Raw genomic sequence first — 20,166 nt, 5'->3', positions numbered from 1 at the left:
AGGTAGCCAAGAAATGATAATTATTAGTTTTACTGTTAATACGAAAAAGGACATTATCTTGTGTCTTCAATCAATGCAGTATCATGAGAACCTTCTTATGTCATTAAATATACTTTTGAATCATCATCTTCCTGGGTCACAGTGTCCACTTTATATTGGACTCATAATTTTTTGAATCATTTTCCTTGTCCAAAATGTAATTTTCCCCCAGGTTTTTTTTTTGTTTGTTTGCTTGTTTGCTAATGTAAATAACCCTGCAGAGAACATCTGTGCATATAAAACTTTGTCTAAGTTTCTGCTTGTTTCTTCAGGATGGATTCCTAGAAGAGGACATGATGAATGTAAGTACATAGACTGCAGAAATTCCTTTCATGTAATGTTAAATTGCTTTCCTTCAAGTCCAGCCCAGCTGTTTTCCCAATTATAGCGGAACTTGGTACAACCACTTCACTGCACTTTTGACATCATGCAGTGTCTGTTTTCAAATTTCTTCCTGGTCTAATAGTCAAAATAGTATCTCATTGTCATTTTAATAAGCATATTTGAATGCCGTGATTTGGGACATTTATATATTCTTGAAATACTTCATTCACTGGGCTCCTGAGACACTCCACTCCACTGCTCTTTTTTCGTTTCTCTGTTTGTTCTTCTTCAGCTCCTCAACTTCTTCACATTGGAATGTCCCAAGAGCCAGTCATGAGGCCACATTTCTTTTCTTTATCTATATTCATTTCTTGGATGATCTCATTGGTGCCATGGTCTTAAATACAATATTTATGTTAGACACTCTTAAATTTATATCTCTCTTCCAGACATCTCTTTTGAACTTCAGACCCATAAATCCATTATTCTGTTCAACATCTTCATTAGATGTCTTACACAAATAAAAGACATTTCAAACATGAGATGTTCTACACTGAACTTCTAATGTTCCTTTACAAACTTGTTCATTTTTCAGTCTTGCTTGTTTTCGTTAATGGCCACTCCATTCCTCTAGATTTCTCCCAAAGCCTGGACTTTAGTTGACTCGTCTCTCTCTCTCTCACCTTCCACATCTGACACATTAGCAGGCCCTTGGCTTTCCTTTCACATGTGGCCACAATCCAACCAATTATCAACATTTTTATTGCTTCATTGTAATATAGTTTTTGTTTCTTTTTTTCCTTTCCTTTTTTTCCCTTTCCTTTCCTTTCCTCTTCTTGTCTCTTCTCGTCTCTTCTCTTCTTACTTTCTTAATGTACCTGAACCTGAGGTTCCAGCTAGAGTCTGGTCAGTTTCCTTTCTCAAGCAGCCATTAAGTCCACCACTCAGCTACTTCCCTTAATGGGCTCTCCCATTTGGGACCACTGTACATCCACCCTAACAGCTTCAGGGATGGGTATCTGACAACTACTAAGAGACTCTAAGCCCCAGAACTGGCTAAATTATTCAAAATAGCCAAGCCATGAAGGCCCCCATGGACACCTAGCTAACTCTGCACTGTGTGTCACACATGAGCTCCTTCTTCCAACACCAATAGCTATTACATTGTCCCTGGTTGCAATTCCCCATGTGACCTTGCCTGGGATGCTTCTCCCCTTCAAAGATATGAGTAATAGAGTTCTGCCCTTTATCATAACCTCGCTGTGTTATTGCCTCCATACCAAAAACTTTCAATCTCATAGGACATAAACCCCAGTCCAGGTCACGTTCATTACCCCTCACCTAGACAACTGCATCTACCTGCTGTCTGGTCCCACTGGAAGCCAGGTAATTTTCTGTTGGGGGTCAGATCTTGTCACACAACTACTCAGCACTCTCCACTGGTTTTGCCTCTTACTCCGGATCATACTGGCCGTATTTTCTCTCTGACCTCTTTCTGTGACTCTTTGCCTTACTCGCTCTTCACAAGCCATTCTGATATGCCTGCTGTTTCTTGAACACACCAGGAATGTTACCCCCATGTGGCTTTTGTACTTGCTGTTCCCTTTGAAATACTCCCAGGTTGTGACTCAAATATTCCCTTCCCTAAGTATCTACTTAAAGTGAGAAATTCACTTCTCTAACATCTGTGATCTCCTTTCTTGGTTGTATTTTTCCATTTAGCATTTAGTTTCTAACTTTTTACATTGAGGATTATCTAGATATAGTTTTTTTTTAACTTCTTTTATTAACATATAATGTATTATTTGCTTGAGGGATACAGGTCTGTGAATCATCAGTCTTAGACACTTCACAGCACTCACCATAGAACATACCCTGCCATTGTCCATAACCAAGCCACCCACCCCTCCCCTCCCACCTCCCAGCAGCCCTCAGTTTGTTTCCTAAGATTAAGAGTCTCTTATGGTTTGTCTCATCCCCATTCCCAGCTTGTTTCATTTTTTCCCTCCCTACCCCCTACAGCCGCCCACCCTGCCTCTCAAATTCCTCATATCAGAGAGATCATATGATATTTGTCTTTCTCTGATTGACTAAGTTCACTTAGCATAATACCAACTAGTTCCATCCACATCATTGCAAATGGCAAGATTTTGGTATTTTGATGGCTGCATAGTATTCCTGTGTGTGTGTGTGTGTGTGTGTGTGTGTGTGTGTGTGTATACCACATCTTCTTTATTCATTCATCTGCTGATGCACATCTAGGTTGTTTCCATAGTTTGGCTATTGTGGACATTGCTGCTGTAAACATTTTGGTGCATGTGCCCCTTCAGATCATTATATTTGTGTCTTTAGGGTAAATACCCAGTGGTGTGATTGCTAGGTAGCTCTATTTTCAACGTTTTGAAGAACATCTATACTGTTTTCCAGAGTGACTGCACCAGCTTGCATTCCCACCAACAGTGTGCAAAGGTTCCCCTTTCTCTGTATCCTTGCCAACATCTCACTTGTTGATTTTAGCCATTCTGACTGTTGTGAGGTGGTATCTCATTGTGGTTTTGATTTGTATTTCCCCGATGCCGAGTGATGTTGAGCACTTTTTCATGTGTCTGTTGGCCATCTGGATGTCTTCTTTGCAGAAATGTCTGTTCATGTCTTCTGCCCATTTTGTTATTGCATTATTTGTTCTTTATAGATTTTGGATACTAGCCCTTTATCTGATACCTCATTTGCAAATATCTTTTCCCATTCTATTGGTTGTCTTTTAGCTTTGTCAAATGTTTCCTTTACTTTGCAAAAGCTTTTGATCTTAATGAAGTCCCAATAGTTCATTTTTGCCCTTCTTCCCTTGTCTTTGATGATATTTCTAGGAAGACGTTGCTGTGGCTGAGCTTGAAGAGGTTGCTGCCTGTGTCCTCCTCAAGGATTTGGATGAATTCCTCTTTCACATTGAGGTCTTTCATCCATTTTGAGTCTATTTTTGTGTGTAGGGTAAGGAAATGGTCCAGTTTTATTCTTCTGAACGACGCTGTCCAATTTTCCCAACACCATTTGTTGAAGAGGCTGTCTTTTTTCTCTCAGACATTCTTTCCTACTTTGTCAAAGGTTAGTTGACCATAGAGTTGAGGGGCAATTTCTGGGCTCTCCGTTCTATTCTATTGATCTATGTGTCTGTTTTTGTGCCACTACCATACCATCTTGATGATGACAGCTTTGTAATAGGCCTGAAGTCTAGAATTGTGATGCTGCCAACTTTGGCTCTCTTTTTCAACATTCCTCTGGCTCTTTGGGGGTCTTTTCTGGTTTCATATAAATTTTAGGATTATTTGTTACATTTCTTTGAACAATATTGATGGTATTTTGATAAGGATTGCGTCATTAAACGTGCAGATTGCTTTAGGTAGCATACACATTTTCACAATATTTGTTCTTCTAATCCATGAGCATGGAATATTTTTCCACTCCTTTGTATCTTCCTCAATTTCTTTCATGAGTACTTTACAGTTTTCTGAGTACAGATCCTTTTCCTCTTTGGTTAGGTTTATTCCTAGGTATCTTAGGGTTTTGGGTGCAATTGCAAATGGGACCGACTCCTTGTTTTCTCTCTCTTCTGTCTTGCTGTTGGTGTATAGAAATGCAGCTGATTTCTTGCATTGATTTTCTACCTTGACACTTTACTGAATTCCTGTATGAGCTCTAGCACTTTTGAAGTGGAGTCTTTTGGGTTTTCCACATAAAGTATCATATCATCTGCAAAGAGGGAGAGTTTGACTTCCTCTTTGCTGATTCAGATGCCTTTTATTTCTTTTTGTTGTCTGATTGCTGAGGCTAGGACTTCTAGTACTATGTCAAATAGCAGTGGTGATAGTGGATATCCTTGCTGTGTTCCTGACCTTAGGGGGAAAGCTCTCGGTTTTTCCCCACTGAGAATGATATTTGCAGTGGGTTTTTCATAGATGGTTTTTTTGTTTTGTTTTGTTTTAAAGATTTTATTTATTTTATTTGACAGACAGAGATCACAAGTAGGCAGAGAGGCAGGCAGAGAGAGAGGGGAGGAAGCAGGCTCCCTGCTGAGCAAAGAGCCCGATGCGGGGCTCGATCCCAGGATCTGGGATCATGACCTGAGCCGAAGGCAGAGACTTTAACCCACTGAGCCACCCAGGCGCCCCTAGATGGTTTTGATTATATTGAGGTATGTACCCTCTAAGCCTACACTGTGAAGAGTTTTGATCAAGAAGGTATGCTATACTTTGTCAAAAGCTATTTCATCATCTATTGAAAGTATCACATAGTTCTTTCTTTTATTAATGCACTGTATAACATTGATTGATTTGTGGATGTTGAACCACCCTTGCAGCCCCGGAATAAATCCCACTTGGTCAGGGTGAATGATCCTTTTAATGTACTATTGGATCCTATTGGCTAGTATTTTGGTGAAAATTTTTACATACGTGTTCACCAGGGATATTGGTCTCTAATTCTCCTTTTTGTCTGGTTTTGGTATCATGGTAATGCTAGATTCATAAATGAGTTTGGAAGTTTCCCTTCCATTTCTACTTTTTTGGAACAGTTCCAAGAGAATAGGTACTAATTTTTCTTTAAATGTTTGATAGAATTCCCCTGGGAAGCCATCTGGCCGTTGGCCCTGGGCTCTGCCCTGGTTTCCCTGGGCAATCCTTATATCAGATAAATTAGATTTTTAAGCCAAAGACTATAATAAGAGATGAGGAAGGATATTATATCATACTTAAAAGGTCTATCCAACAAGAAGATCTAACAATTTTAATTATCTATGCCCCTAACATGGGAGCAACCCACTATATAAACCAATTAATAACAAAATTAAAGAAACTTTTGACATAATACAAGAATGGAGGGGATTTTAACACCCCCATCACTGAAGTGATCATCCAAGCAAAAGATCAACAGGAAATAAAGGCTTTAAATGACACAGTGGACCAGATGGACATCATAGATATATTCAGAACATTCCATCCCAAAGCAAAATAATACACATTCTTCTTTATTGCACATGGAACATTTTCCAGAAGAGATTACATCCTGGGTCACAAATCAGGTTTCACCTGGTACCAAAAGATTGGGATCATTCCTTGCATATTTTCAGACCACAATGCTTTGAAACTGAAACTCAACCACAAGAGAAAAGTTGGAAAGAATTCAAATACATGGAGACTAAAGAGAATCCTACTAAAGAATAAATGGCTCAACCAGGAAATTAAAGAAGAATTTAAAAATTCATGGAAACAAATGATAATGAAAACACAGCTCTTCAAAATATTTAGTACACAGCAAAGGTGGTCCTGAGAGGAAAGTATATAGTGATTAAAGCCTTTCTCAAGAAACAAGAAAGGTCTCAAGTACACAGCCTAACCCTACACCTAAAGGAGGTGGAGAAAGAACAGCAAAGAAAGTCTAAACCCAGCAGGAGAAGAGAAATAAGAAAGATCAGAGCAGAAATCAATGAAATAGAAACCAAAAGAACAGTAGAACAGATCAATGAAACTAGGAGCTGGTTCTTTGAAAGAATTAATAAGATTGATAAGCTCCTGGCCAGACTTATCAAAAAGAAAAGAGAAAGGACCCAAATTAATAAAATCATGAATTAAAGAGAAGAGATCACAACCTCCTTCTCTTTTCTTCTTCTGGGATCCCCGTTGTTCTAATATTGTTTCATTTTATGGTATCACTTATAACTCAAATTCTCCCCATGTGATCCAGTAATCATTTATCTATCTTGTTCTCATCCTCTTTATTCTCCATCATTGGGCCTTCTATATCACTAATTCTCTTTTCTGCCTCATTTATCCTAGCAGTAAGAGCCTCCATTTTTTTTATTGTACCTCATTAATAGCTTTTTTTTATTTCAACTTGGTTAGATTATAGTTCTTTTATTTCTGCAGAAAGGGATTTTATTTCTCCAGAAAGAGATCCTCTAATATTTTCTACACTTTTCTTAAGCCCAGCTAACATCTTTATAATTGTCATTCTGAACTCTAGTTCTGACATCTTACTAATGTCCATATTGATTAAGTCCTCAGTATTTGCTACTGCCTCTTGGTCTTTTTTCTGAGAGGAGTTTTTCTGCCTTGTCATTTTGTCCAGGGAAGAATAGATGAATGAAAGAACAAAATGCTAAAAGGGTAACAACGACCCCAGAAAAATAAATACTAACCAAATCAGAAGAGACCCAAAACCGGGGGGAAAAGAAAGGGGGGAAAAAAAGTATGATTAGGCTGATGAATAGAACAGAGGCACACACTTGATTTTGGATGTGTTTTGGTCTGTTAGAAGAAATTACCTCCTAAAATTTTAAGGAAAGAAAAACTTTATATATATAAATATGTATATAAATAAGGGTACACATGATGAAAGGATGGAATATGACTGTAAAGATAAAAATTTAAAAAATATTCTAAAAAAGGAGTTGTTAAGAAGTTGGTTAAAAAAGGGGAAAAAAAGGAGAGAATGTGATCAGGCTGGAGGCAAGAACAGAGCCATATGCTAGATTTAGGGTGTATTTTAGTCTGTTAGAAGAAACTGTATCCCAAAATTTTAAAGAAAGAAAAAACTTACATGTATAAAAAAAAAGTCAGGTTAAATACAATGAAGGGATAGAATATGACTATAAAAATGAAAATTAAAAGATTTTTGAAAAGGCACCGATAGGATAAAATAGTTAAAATATGTTAAAATAGGAAAGAGGAAACATTAAAAAAATAGAAAAGAAAAAAAAATGAAGATTTTAATAATTTAACTTTAAAGACTAAAGAATCATGGGAAAAAAAGTCATGAATTCTATGCGTTTCATTTCCCTAGCTCTGCAATTCCGCAGTTCTCATTGTTCTGTGAACTTGGTCTTGGCTGGATTTCTGGCTGATCTTCTCCGGAAGGGACCTGTTGCACTGATTCTCAACTGTCTCTGCCCGAGGCGGAATTGTACTGCCCTTGCCAGGGGCTGGGCTAAGTACTCTGCGCGGTTTGCTCTCGGGAGCTTTTGTTCCCTGAGCGCTTTCCGTAGAGTTCCGGAGGACGGGAGTGAAAATGGCGGCCTCCCGGTCTCTGGCTGGAGGAGCAGAGAGCTCGGGGCCCCACTCCTCAGTGCGCCCTGGAGAAAAATAGTCAATCTCTCCCATCTCCCTCGTCTCCCGCCGAGCTCTGTGCTCACCTGGCCTGTGACCAAGCGTTTCTATCTCTGGCTCACGGTCCCGTTTGGAGTCTCCAAACCCAGCAGATTCCTGCAGCTTGTTCCCACCACTCCTCCCTGGGAAGAAGGTGAGTCTCCCTGGACCTGCCGCTTGTGGGGTCCCTGATCGAAGAGCAGGGGTCTGATAGTGACTTGGATCATGGTTTAAGGTAACCCTGAGCTGAAAGCTCACTCCCCGGCTCCGTCTCTGCTGCTGGCTTCCCCACTCTAATACCTGGGGACTCTGCCACACTCAGACACCCCCAGTCTTCCTGTGACCCCGCAGTTCCTGAGACTACTCTGTCCCCATGAGGTCTCCACCCCTGCTTAGCCTCTGGAGCACTGTCCCTCAGTGGAGCCGACTTCTGAAAGTTCGGATTTTGTGCTCTGCTGTTCTACTCTTTGCCAGGAGCTGCCCCTCCCCCCATGGTCTCTCTTCCCATCTGTTGCTTCGGATTCACTTCTCTGGATTTCTTACCTTCCAGAAAGTGGTCACTTTTCTGTTCCTAGAATTGCTGCTCTTCTTCTCTTCTACCTCCCGTTGAGTCTGTAGGTGTTCAGAATGGTTCGATGACGGTCTACCTGAACTCCTGGGACCCAATTATACTAGGTCTCTACTCTCCACCATCTTGCTCCTCCCTTATCTAGATGTTGTTTTATTGTTTGTCTTGCCCCCTTAGAACATAAGCACATAAGGACAAGGGATCTTTGTTGTTTTCTTCTGTGTCAAAGGCAGCCCAGAGTAGTGGCAAAGAATACGGCCCCCCAGGTGTTGCATCTGGTCTCTGCCTCTTACTTGCTGGATAACTCTGGACTGATTGCTCCACCACTAAGTTCCTCCACTTCCTCTTCTGTAACACAGTATCTTAATCAGTTCCAAGTGCTGTAACAAAATAGAATAGATTGGTGGCTTATGAACAAACATTTATTTCTCACAGTTCTGGAGGCTGGGGAGTCCAAGATCAAGGTGCCAGCAGATTTGGTGTCTGGTGAGAACCTTCCTCTCCCACTCACAGATGGCTGTTTTCTAGCTCTGCCATCGCATGGAGTGGGAGGAGGAGCAGGGGAGCTCTCTGGGGTCTCTTCTTCTTTTTCTTCTTTTTTAATGATTTTGTTTATTTGAGAGAGTGTGAGAGAACACAAGCAGGGCAGAGAGAGAAGCAGACTCCTTGCTGAGCAGAAAGTCCAACAGGGGACTCGATCCCAGGACTGCAGGATTATGGCCTGAGCCAAAAGGCAGGTGCTCAACTGGCTGAGCCACCCAGGTGCCTCTGGGGTTTCTTTGATAAGGGCACTAATCCCATTCATGTGAGCTCCATCCTCATGACCTAATCACCTAAATCCCCACTTTCAAATACCATCACATTTGGGATTTAGGTCTCAACCTGTGATTTCTAAGGGGACATAGACATTCAGCGTCTAGCACAAGAGAATGCCTGCCCAAGTGGGATAATAAGATTTCAATAATTTAATATTTGTAAGATGTTTAGATCAGTTCCTGGCATAAGAAAAACAGTATGTGAATATTTGTAAAACAAATAATACTGCTGAATTTCCAGCACACAAAATAACGTGTAGCTCTTGGTGGGGTGATCAGTAAATAGTCATTGAATAAATCCTCAAAATACACAGCAAATGGAAATCCAGTTCTTCAGTGCAAGGGTGTGCTATGAATGTGTTTTGTTTGCTATACCCAGGTGGGCCTACTATCACATTACAAAGGGACATCTGCTGTGAGAAGCTTCCTGAGTACTAGGCGTCTTTGTGCAGAAACATTCTTATTGTGGCAAGCAGGAGATGCATGTCGCAGAAGGGGGAAGAGAGGATTGGCAGAGGTCTCTGACTCACAAGGCCTGAGAAGAACCACAAGAAATATATATTTGATCTGTCCCTGTTTCCTGGCACCGAGCTCCTAAATCCTTTGGAATTTCCTGAGTGATAAAAATGCTAGGATTGTCTTTTATTCTAGGGGGAGACTCTTAGTGGATGCTTTGATAGCTTCGGGACAGGGGCTGGTCACCAGAAAGACCAAGGTAGGATGAGAAGATTAGAACTTTCAACCTCCCACCCCCCCGAACCCCCCCACCCCCATCTCCAGGTAGAGCAAAGCACCTGGAAATTAGATTAATCAGTAATGGCCAATGATTTAATCAATGGTGCCAATTGTAATGGAATCTCTGTGAGAACTCCTAAACAATGGGCTTCAGGGAGCCCTGGAAGTATGGTGTACCCAGAGAGGGCATGGGAGCTCTGAACCCTATACCTTACCCTGGGCATCTCTCCCACTGGCTATTCCTGAGATGAATTCTTCATGATAAACTGGTAATAGTAAGTAGTCTGTTTTCCCTGAGCTTTGGGACCACTCTCTCAAATTATCGAACCCAAGGAGTGGTTGTAGATTTACAGTTGGTTTATCAGAAGTTTGGGTGGTCCAGGATTTTCTGTTGGTGTCTGATGTGGGAACAGTCTGGTAGGGCTGAGCCCTTAAACTTTGGGGTCTGAACTATCATATGATCTCCCTGATATGAGGAAGTGGAGAGGCAACGTGGGGGGTTAAGGGGGCAGGAAAAGAATAAATGAAACAAGATGGGATTGGGAGGGAGACAAACCATAAGAGACTCTTAATCTCACCAAACAAACTGAGGGTTGCTGGGGGTAGGGGGGTCGGGAGAGGGTGGTGGGGTTATGGATATTGGGGAGGGTATATGCTATGGTGAGTGCTGTGAAGTATGTAAACCTGGCGATTCACAGACCTGTACCCCTGGGGCTAATAATACATTATATGTTTATTAAAAATATATATTTAAAAAACCCCGAAAACCAAAAAACAAAACTTTGGGGTCTGCACTAACTTCCAGCAGTTAGTATCAGAACTGAACTGAATTGTAGGACACTCAGTTGGTGTCCAGGAAGTTGGGAGTTGGTTGGTATGGGAAACAAACCAAGCGACGACACATTTGCTGTCAGAAGTGATCTGTGGGTAGAAACAGGCTGGAAGCCGTGCCTTAGTCTATCAGTATGAAGCAGGTTCTCACAAGCTTAAAACGTGTTGCTTCTTAGAATCACATTTGAAACTACCTTGAGATATGTTGGAAATGCGTTTCTCATTTTGCTTAGAAGCAGACATATAAAAATAGTTTTTTGAGTAACAGAGGTCTTGATTTTTCTGTAAAATTGTCAATAAGCAAATGAATACATTTTTTAAAAGGCAGGTACCTTTTTAAATTTTATAAGCAAACGGTCTTCCCCTAGGTATTGTATTTTCCTATTTAATATTTTATTTTTCATCACTCACATTGAAAGCTCCATCCTTTTCACTCTGGTAAGTCTCTTGGAACAGGGCAGGGAAGAGACTGCCCTAGACCTGGGGAGAAATGAGACTTTTCAGGGAGAATAAGTAAGAAGACTCAAAGGCGCGTAGCTTTCCTCCCATGCAATTTCTAGTTTGAAAGGCTTATTTCCCAGTTTCTCTTCCCAGGTAATTGTCCCTTTAAGGCACAATTTTTAGGACTAAGGACTAGGTCCTAAGGACTAAGGCAGCATTTTTGTGACAAAATCAATGTATCTTTCATAAGCAACAGTGATAACTAAGTTTTGTTGAGTGTTACAGCATAACCCGAAGTGAAACGTTTTAGTGAAACGTTTGTTTGTTACAATAATCTTAGGAAGTCAGGACTATTTTAATCCTCTCTTTGTAGATGAAGGTATCCGGCCCCAGAGAGGTCAGCCATGTGACGTCACAGACCTTGTCCCCTTAATTGCTACATGGGCAGGTATCCACGGACCCGAGCTCTCCTATTAGGGGCACAGAGAGAAGACTTGTCTCAGGAAACAGACATATGTAAACCCAATCCATGCTCCTCATGAGCTCTCGATGATGCGGGGATCTGGTTTGACATTTCTCAGAAGGGCAAAAAGCAGTCACCACCGGACCTCCCTTCCTGTCTTAGCAGGGACTGAATGTTTTCATGCCCTTGAGCCCTGGCTGCCAGGTCACTTATCAGTTGTGGTTTTATCTCAAGGAAATCAAACTGGACTGCAGCCGTCTGTCTGAAGTCAGTGAACTCCCACCCCAGCGCCTCAATAAAGCTTCATATCAGGCCGTAAAGTAAAACAATAGAAAGTCCGCGTGGCTACCCCCTTCCCTCCCCCTCCAGGCACATCCTTTCTGCCCGCGTACTGTGTAGGGTCCACTGGGGAGTCTCCTGCGATAGCCAAGCTCTTGTTCCCACTGTTCTAACAGCTGTGCTCCTTTCTGCTTCTCCTTACTACTGTTTAACCCGCTAGTTTTGTCCAAATAACGTAGCTTTCCTCAAGAAAAGGACTTCTCATTAAATTTCAAAAGACACCATTTTATGAAAGGGATGGTTCCCTTTTTGCAAGTCACCATTTGTCCTTCTGGCGATGTGCTCTTGCGTGTTCAGGATCTCACTTCAAGGCATCCCGATGTGGATTTAAAACATTGGAGAAAGAAGTAAGATGCAAGGTTCTATGGCATTTAAAATAATTTATGTATCCCATCCTCGAGGCTTACAGCCAGACTGCAGCAGGAGATGCAGTTCACATTCTATCAAGGCTCGCACCACATTGAATCCTTTTGGAAGGAAATCTAAATTGCAATTGTAAAAAGAAATCTGGGGAGAAAAATAGCCCAATGTTATTGTGCAACTCCAAAATGGTTGTAAGCACCAAGAAAAATGTCAGGAGTATATCTGGTAGAAGTTCAAAGGCTATAAGGAAAGTTTGTTGCCGCTATTAAGAGTAATGCACACTAAAAAGGGGTCGATTAACATTTATCAAGAGATGCTGGCCTTTGTGAAGTGTATTTACTCTGGGAGGCCAAGCACATTTCCCTGTGACTTTAAAGTGCTAACAACTCCAGGCTGCGAATAAACCCATTCCTGGTTGGGGTGGGGAGGGGCATTGCCTACAGGGCCTAGATTTGCAGACTCTATATGGGACTCTCATTGATTTTCTCTCTTGGACACATTTTTGAAATTTCCAAAAACCGTAAGGACCCTTCATTTAGATTTGAAGATGCAGAAGTACAGATGACATTTCTTAATGTCTGGTTCGGGGAAATCGGAACCAGCGAAGGCAGTGGGTTCCAGTCAGAAACTTTATCTTTTCTCTGTCCTGCACTCCCATCTGCCCTTCTTGGATTCCTGCTAAGCCAGTGGAGGCAGTAGGGTGTGTGTGTGAAATGTGGCTGGCTATAAACCGGAGGCATAGAGGAGTATCTCAAAACTTGCCTTCTGCCTTCCCAGCTCCTTCCACCTCCAAGACCCAAGCTCCACTGCGCTGTAATGAGACAGCACTTAAGCAGGAAAGCCAAGCTCTCTAAATGCAGAGCCTTCTATAGGACAGTATCTTCAGTCTCCCCGATGACTAAATCAGGTGTTCATCTGCTTCCTCGAAGAGCTCTGAAATACTTCAACTGACTCTCAAATTATCCAGAAGCAGTTTGCTTTGAAATCATCTTACTGTGGACTACTTCAGATCTCTGAGGCTTTGTCGGTAGTTTCTGTCAATCTTGACTTCATTGTTTCCCCACTGGATCTGAGATCCAGTTCTACCCTTTACTGACATTTGACTGTAACCACGCTGGAAGCTTCATCGTGCCTCGGATCCCCACTGGCCTCAGAAATCATTTGATCTTTCCAGTTCCTTTCTGTAATTTGGATTTGCTGAGCTTTGTAGGAACAACAGATAGTCCTGACTGAGCATTTACTAACTCATTAATTCTAAGGACAACTCCATGGGTTACTATTAACATTAAAAAAAAAATCACTTGGGGTGCCTGAGTGGTTCAGTTAAGCATCTGAATCTTGTCATGATCTTGAGGTTATGAGATCAAGCCCCACATTGGGCTCTGTGCTCAGTGCAGAGTCCGCTTGAGGCTCTCTCTCCTTCTCCCTCTGCCGTTCCCCCTATCATGCGTGCACGCTCTCTCTTTCTCTCTCTCGCTCTCTCACTCTCTCAAATAAATGAATCTTTAAAAAAATCATTTGTTCATTTATTTTAGGGACAGCAGCTTAAAGTCAAACTTCAAATACTTCAATTAATAAGTCTATCTCAACTATAAGGAAATTGACGATATCTGTCAATTTCCCATGTTACCGTCATCGTCATCGTGGGGGAAGATTAACCTCCACCTCAGGCAGTCTTGGTTGTCTGGATTGCCTGGGACTTTTAGAAGATAGAGAAGGGAGTTCTTGTTGTTGAAAGAGTTGGGTACACCCAGGCGGTTCCTGCTGATTTCATGGGAAAATGTGTCAGATTGTATTGTGCTACTTCCTTAGGAGAACGGGAACGTGTAATTTGCTGGAAGGGGTGGCTGCAGGGGAGGGGGGCATTTCATACTTGCTGGTGGGCTTGGGTTTTATTAGGAGAGGACCAAAGACATGGAGGCTAAGAAAGAACAGTAGTCATAGAACGGTAGCCAGAACTGAGCAGTTGTCTCCAGAATGGTCTCTCAGTGTTCTCCCCTGCAATTCACCCATGACTTTGCCTGTTTGGTTTATATGGCTCTTCTGCCTCAAAATTTTCAAGTGCACCTATTGCTCTGAAGATACCCTGTGAGGTCCTGTGGACATCATTGAGGGCTTTAAGTCTCTGGCCTCTGCCTCCTCCCCAGCCACCTCTCTGCCCTGGCCCGGCCGTTTGCTCAGAGCCACCCTCTGGTATGCTCATGCTGTCCCCTGGTGAAAGCCTTCTGCCCTTTCTGGACCACGTTCACATATCACTGGCTCTACAGAAGTTCTCCTGACCTCTTTTTATCCATAATGAACTCTTCTGCACCGCACGCCCACCCCCCGTGCCCGGGACTGCAGCATACTGCAGAAATAGTTCTATTCTGGGACCTAAAATACTTAATTTGCCTATTTGTGTAGATGTTTGCCTCCCCCACTAGGCTGTGGACTAATTAAAAGCAGGGATGTTGGTTTTGTTTGTTTGTTTGTTTTGGTAGCTCTGGAATCAAGCCACTGCATAGCATAGATTAGACATTAACAAATATTTGTTAAGATCAACTGAGGCGGAAAATTTCCCAACTGCCTGTCAGAAGGCTTAGATTCTGGAAAGAGTGGTTTGGAATAAGGATCTCTAAGGAGAAAACCTGCTCTCTCGAGTTATAAGCGATACGTATCTATAGCTAATTTAAATGCTGTATGATCATCAGGAGCATTTTTTCTTTAACATTTTTACTTTCCAAGAAAATGGCACACTATAAACACCGGTTTAGATGTTTTTCTCTTATTAGGGAAAGTTGCGTGATTTGCACGAGTAATTTTTCCCTTTTGGCAACCTATAGCCAATTTACACCATTTAAAATCGCAGTTCTGAATTTACTCCATGTTATAAAAGCTTCATCGATACAGCCCAAAAGACCCATACAGAGGTAAGACTTGAAAAACCATTATTGAATTGCCCTGAGCAATGGCTGGAGAAATGCCTGGGACTGACTGGGAGCCCCCACAGCAGCTTCCAGCATTTGCTTCCCAGTCCTGGGTTCAGGCCGGTGCACACCTGGGGTTGTGCAAAGGACGGTCCAGGAATGATGGGTGACAAACCAGGGAAAGGATCTTTGGAGCTCAGAACATTTCTCTTCAGATGTTCTGCATAAATTAGCTGGGGCACACATTCAAAAGCCCCTGGAGAAAGAGGTACCATCATTTCTAGTTCAGAACAAGGGGGATGGAATAAGAGAGAACCTTCAGTAATACATTTGGAAAACTGTTGGAGCTCCCAAACGAAGACTAGTGACAAGGTCAGGAGCTCAGTGGAAGCACCTTGACTGATTCTAGCACTTAGAGTTCAACAGGCAGCTAGGTCCCACCTGTCTATCTAGAAATCAACCAGGGCCTTTGTACTTTGAGGGGCAGAGACAGGAACCAAGCCTCCACCCAGCTGTGCACTCTGATGTTCTAGGTCCTTCCTTTTCTCCAGCTTGCTCTAGCTGGTATCAAGGCAGGTTAGAATCAAGAGGATTTTCTACCTTGTCCTTAGCCCGTGCCTCTGGACACAGCAAAATTTCTTCTGTAAGTAAAATGTTCCAAAACTAGTAGTGGAAAGGAAACATAAGTACGTTGAAAGACCAGGATAAAAGTATTTAAGAAATTAAAACAAAATGATCATTTATTGTTTTTAATATGTAGTCAAATATGACAGCAGTATTACACAAATTGTTCCCTTCTCCCCTTCTAAAACCCCCAATTTGTTGACTCCAACTGTAAGTGAAAAACAGAGTTTAATTCTGAAAATAGCAATCAACAGAGACAACACAGATAACATTTGGTCACCACCAGCTTCCAGACCTTTTTAAGATGAACTGTGTCACCATGGCCATCGATACACCGGCTTTCTTACAAAATTTTTACTAGGAAAAAAAAATGAAGATTTCCCACATACTGTAAGCAGAACCAGAGTTGCAGAAAAACTTGGTTTAAGTAGCTGTGTGAGGAAAACATTAATGACTTATTGCAATCATAATGATCCCCAGGTAAAAGAGGTGGCAAATTAATGAACTCTAAGGAAATACATTCAAACTTAGATAATTAATCTTACAGTGATAATAATCAGGAAGCTTGCAGAAGTACATAGCATCTGAATTCTTGAATTTAAACCATCGGTTTCAGTAAAGGTCACACCTTGTCTGCTATCAGACACCATTAGTGCAAATTCATGTACAATCATTCTACATTTGCAGGTTCAGGTACGTCAAGCGTGAGGTCATCAGGAAGTATGTGTACGTTATTCGGCCATGGAGAATGTGGGCTCAGAATGTCTCACTGACATGGCAGAGGAAATAGGAAAGACGCCCAGAGACTGGAGTAAATTTAAAGTGCTCAGTTTTCCAAACCCTGGATTAAAGCAAAATTCTGGAAAACCTCTGCAAGATTCACCTTCACCTGAAAGACACGTCCTTGATGCGAGTATGGGGCTTTGGAAAAACAGTGAGAAACAAACTTGCCATGTGCTGTGCTCTGCCACGCAGTCTTTCCTGTTGTAGGGGCTGACTGGGTTTAGAGGGTCAGATTTCCCCCCAGTGTTCTCTTTCAGGAGCACAACAGTGAGCCTTGTGATTCTGACAAAGGGTACAATTCTACCCACTTCAAAATGCATTTAAAAATATTCCCTGCGCTGGTGCAACTGGCATAAAACACAGACAGCCCCCCGGGTGCCTAGCTTCTTCTCTTTTCACACTTCAACATTGCAGATGACTACAAGCAGAATTACCAGAAACAGTAGTAAATTCCTGGCATTGGAAGTTCCCATGATCCCAGCTGGCATGCAAAAAAGGCTGTCTCTTTTTTTCCCCCTGAAAATAATGTACTTCCCAGGCACTGTCCAAATGTCTCAAATGAGGCAAATGAGAGATTTGTTTTGACCAGCCTATGAAAAGACTTTCCGCTTCTCAGCTAGGGCTCTGAGAGTGAGCTACAATGTACACAAAATGTCTGTGTCTAAAGAACCTTAATTCATTGCCCTAAAATGATTTTAACAGGTCTCAGCAAGGAAAGCTCTGACTTCACTTTGAGGGTATTTTCAGAGTAGTCTAGTGGAGGACACTGAATTTGGGTTTTTATTTCTCTGCTATAAGTATGACAGTCTGAGCGTGTTTTTGTTCAAACCACCTTAAAAATGGTTGCTTGGACTTGACTGTGTGTCTAGATGATAGTACAAGAATCTGGTCCCGAGATGGTCAAACGTCACAGAGATTCAGCTCTGGGTTCACAGGTGAAAGTATCCTTTCTTCTCCTTCCCTCAGGAAAATTTATTTTCTTTTTAGTGTATTTTATTGCCTGCGTGGTTGGCTATCTCATGCTCTCTGGCACAAGGGAACCAAAGAACATGGCTTGTAAGTCAGAGGGAACTAAATGGAAAAGCCTCTTTTTGGTCCTTACTTGACCGTAAGTAACCCAGTTTCCGAGAGCAGGGGCCTTCATGATTTTAAGATTGTGCCATAGAAGAAGTACAGGTGGATGATGGTTGAGTTTCAGATTAATTGGAGACATCCTTGACTTTCTGTATATCACCTGTGTTCTAGGCTAATGGGCAGGATCTGTGCTCCAGTGTCTGAATGTCTGAATGACCTAATTGTGAGCTGATCTTTGTCTACTATTGATCTGTACATTGCTCTGAAGAAGGTGAAACTTCTGCTCGATAGCATATTTCAATCTTTAATTTTCCTGTGGCTCATATTCACCCACCCACTCCTATGTTTATACCTCTCCCCACATAGCAAACTTTTAAAATAGGTTTCATGCTACGTATCTATGCAACAGGCACAAAGGTTTATAGCTGCAACATCAGTAAGTGATATTTTGGTCATGAAAATATTGTTTTTGTAATGCTAGGGAACAGAGAGACTCTCTTTAAAAAAAAAAAATAACATATCAGTGGGAATGAGAGAAATCACTGAGATTTTCAACCAGAATCAAAACAAACATATCACTGTCTGCCAATTTAAAAAATTTTTGCTTTATTCCATTAGATTTTTTTTTCATAATCCTCAAATGTTAGTAAATTTTAGAAATTAGAAAAAGAGGAGGACCAGTATATGATTTATATTATTCCCCATCCCCAGTCTTATATTCTGGATTTAAAATCACAGCATCTTTTATTTAGTGTCAACAGTGATCTGGAAATTCACTTATAATAACGAGTTTTGAGCATTTATTTCTCTAGACATAATTCAGTCATTCATAATAAATGCACTACTGAGAAGCCAAAGATGATGTACTTCATAAACGTGTCAGGGAGAAGTGATTCAAGAAATTATGCGATTTTACTTGAATAATTACTATCTTACAAAAATTACCATCTTACTTCTTTGGAATCATCACTGGGAGGGCAGTGGCAGGTGGATGGTTTAAAAGTTATGTTCGGTTACAAGCAGACAGATGCATTCCAATTTCCGCCGAAATTAGAAGATCAGCTTAATCAAAATGTTACGTGACATCAAACTGTCTGATAGTACCGTGGTAGAGAAGACACACTGAGGGTCTCCTCAGCTGAAACTTTCTGGTTTCTAGGATTGTCTTTCAACAGTGCTTTCTGTGTGAGCTCCTCAATATTCTATAGGCTTTGTAATCAGGTTTTCCATTATGTCGGCATAGTAGCAGCTTGTAGTAAATGGTTATGATGCTCCCCAAGTCTGGTTAGCGAAGGGATTAAGGGGAAGCCCGATATTCCAGTTGAGGGTTTGCTGTTATTTCTAGGAATATATTCTTGAGTGGCTCTCTTTGTAAAACTCCACCAAGCTTTCCAACTGGTGCAGTACAGACACAAGTGTGACTCACTTGATGCACAGTTACCCCCAGAAAATCACTGATCTAACAGGAGAACTGACATAAGGCACATCAAATCGTTAGGAACTTGGGCTTGACAGATTTCAATATCACCACTCGGAAATTTCCAATTTTCAATAGCTTGAGATGGTAATTTTTTATTCTAGAGGGACCATAAAAAAAAACCAGGTATAGAAATAGAAATAACAGAATATCAGACATAGAAAGCTCATTCCAGATATACTTAAAATTCAATGTACCAAACTTCAACTTCCGTGTGCATGTTGAAGGCAAAGATGAAGGACCAAGATTTGGAGCTGTGTGATATGACAGATAGGAAACTCCTCAAAACAGAGCCTGTGATACTGAAGTTGTATGACCCCGAGTCCCCACACTGAAGCTAACGTCACAGCACCTACTATTATAGCAGCAAAACATAATTACCCAACAGTCTTATCTCTCGCTATGAAAAAAACCAATTTCCAAGTTTCCAGAGATAACCAATCTTCTGATTTTCTCTCAATAAATTTGTTAACCTGAGAGATGGGGAAATAGATAAGGATGATGTTGGCTTGTAACTGAAGTAGTGACTTTTACGTCCTTTCTAATTCAAACAGTTTATGATTCCAAGTCTTACTATAAATAAAAAACAAAAAACGAACTACCCTAAAGTTTAAGTGACAAGTGAAAGAGAAACATTTCTTTTTTTTTTCTCCTGATATATTTTGCTTATTAGATAATCCAGCAGTTTTCCCAGTCCCAATCTGGGGACATTTGGAAATATCTGGAAACCTCTTTAGTTGTCACTGTGTGTGTGTGTGTATGTGTGTGTGAGAGAGAGAGAGCGAGCGCGCGTTACTGGCATAAAACCAACAGAAGATGCCTAGAAGCTCTCATATGTGCCCTATAACACATGGGGCTATTTCTACCCTACCCTCCCACCCCACAAAGAATTAGGGGACCCAAAATGTCAACAGTGCTGAGGTTGAGAATGGCTGACACAGTCTAATTAGCGACATGATGATCACACACACTTAAAGTGCAACTGCTTCTTTGATATATTGGTGTTTTTGGAATACCTGAAAACTATGATGTTGAACATTCAGAGAATACTGGCACAAGAAAGTGAATGGTCACATCTAGTCAGAAAAAGTTCAAGTGACCTGGGAAGTCCTCCTGGGTCGGGGACAACTTTGGATGAGTCACTTTTTGTTCTCATGAATGAAACTTACAAACCATTTAAAATAGAGCAAACAGAACTGGTACCCCACGATATGTCGTATTTCTGAAACATTCTTCAGGCAAATACCT

This window comes from Mustela erminea, chromosome 6, assembly GCF_009829155.1.
Source record: "Mustela erminea isolate mMusErm1 chromosome 6, mMusErm1.Pri, whole genome shotgun sequence".
NCBI lineage: Eukaryota > Metazoa > Chordata > Mammalia > Carnivora > Mustelidae > Mustela > Mustela erminea.
The sequence above is the reverse complement of the archived record's forward strand: the minus strand, read 5'-3'. Positions refer to the sequence as shown.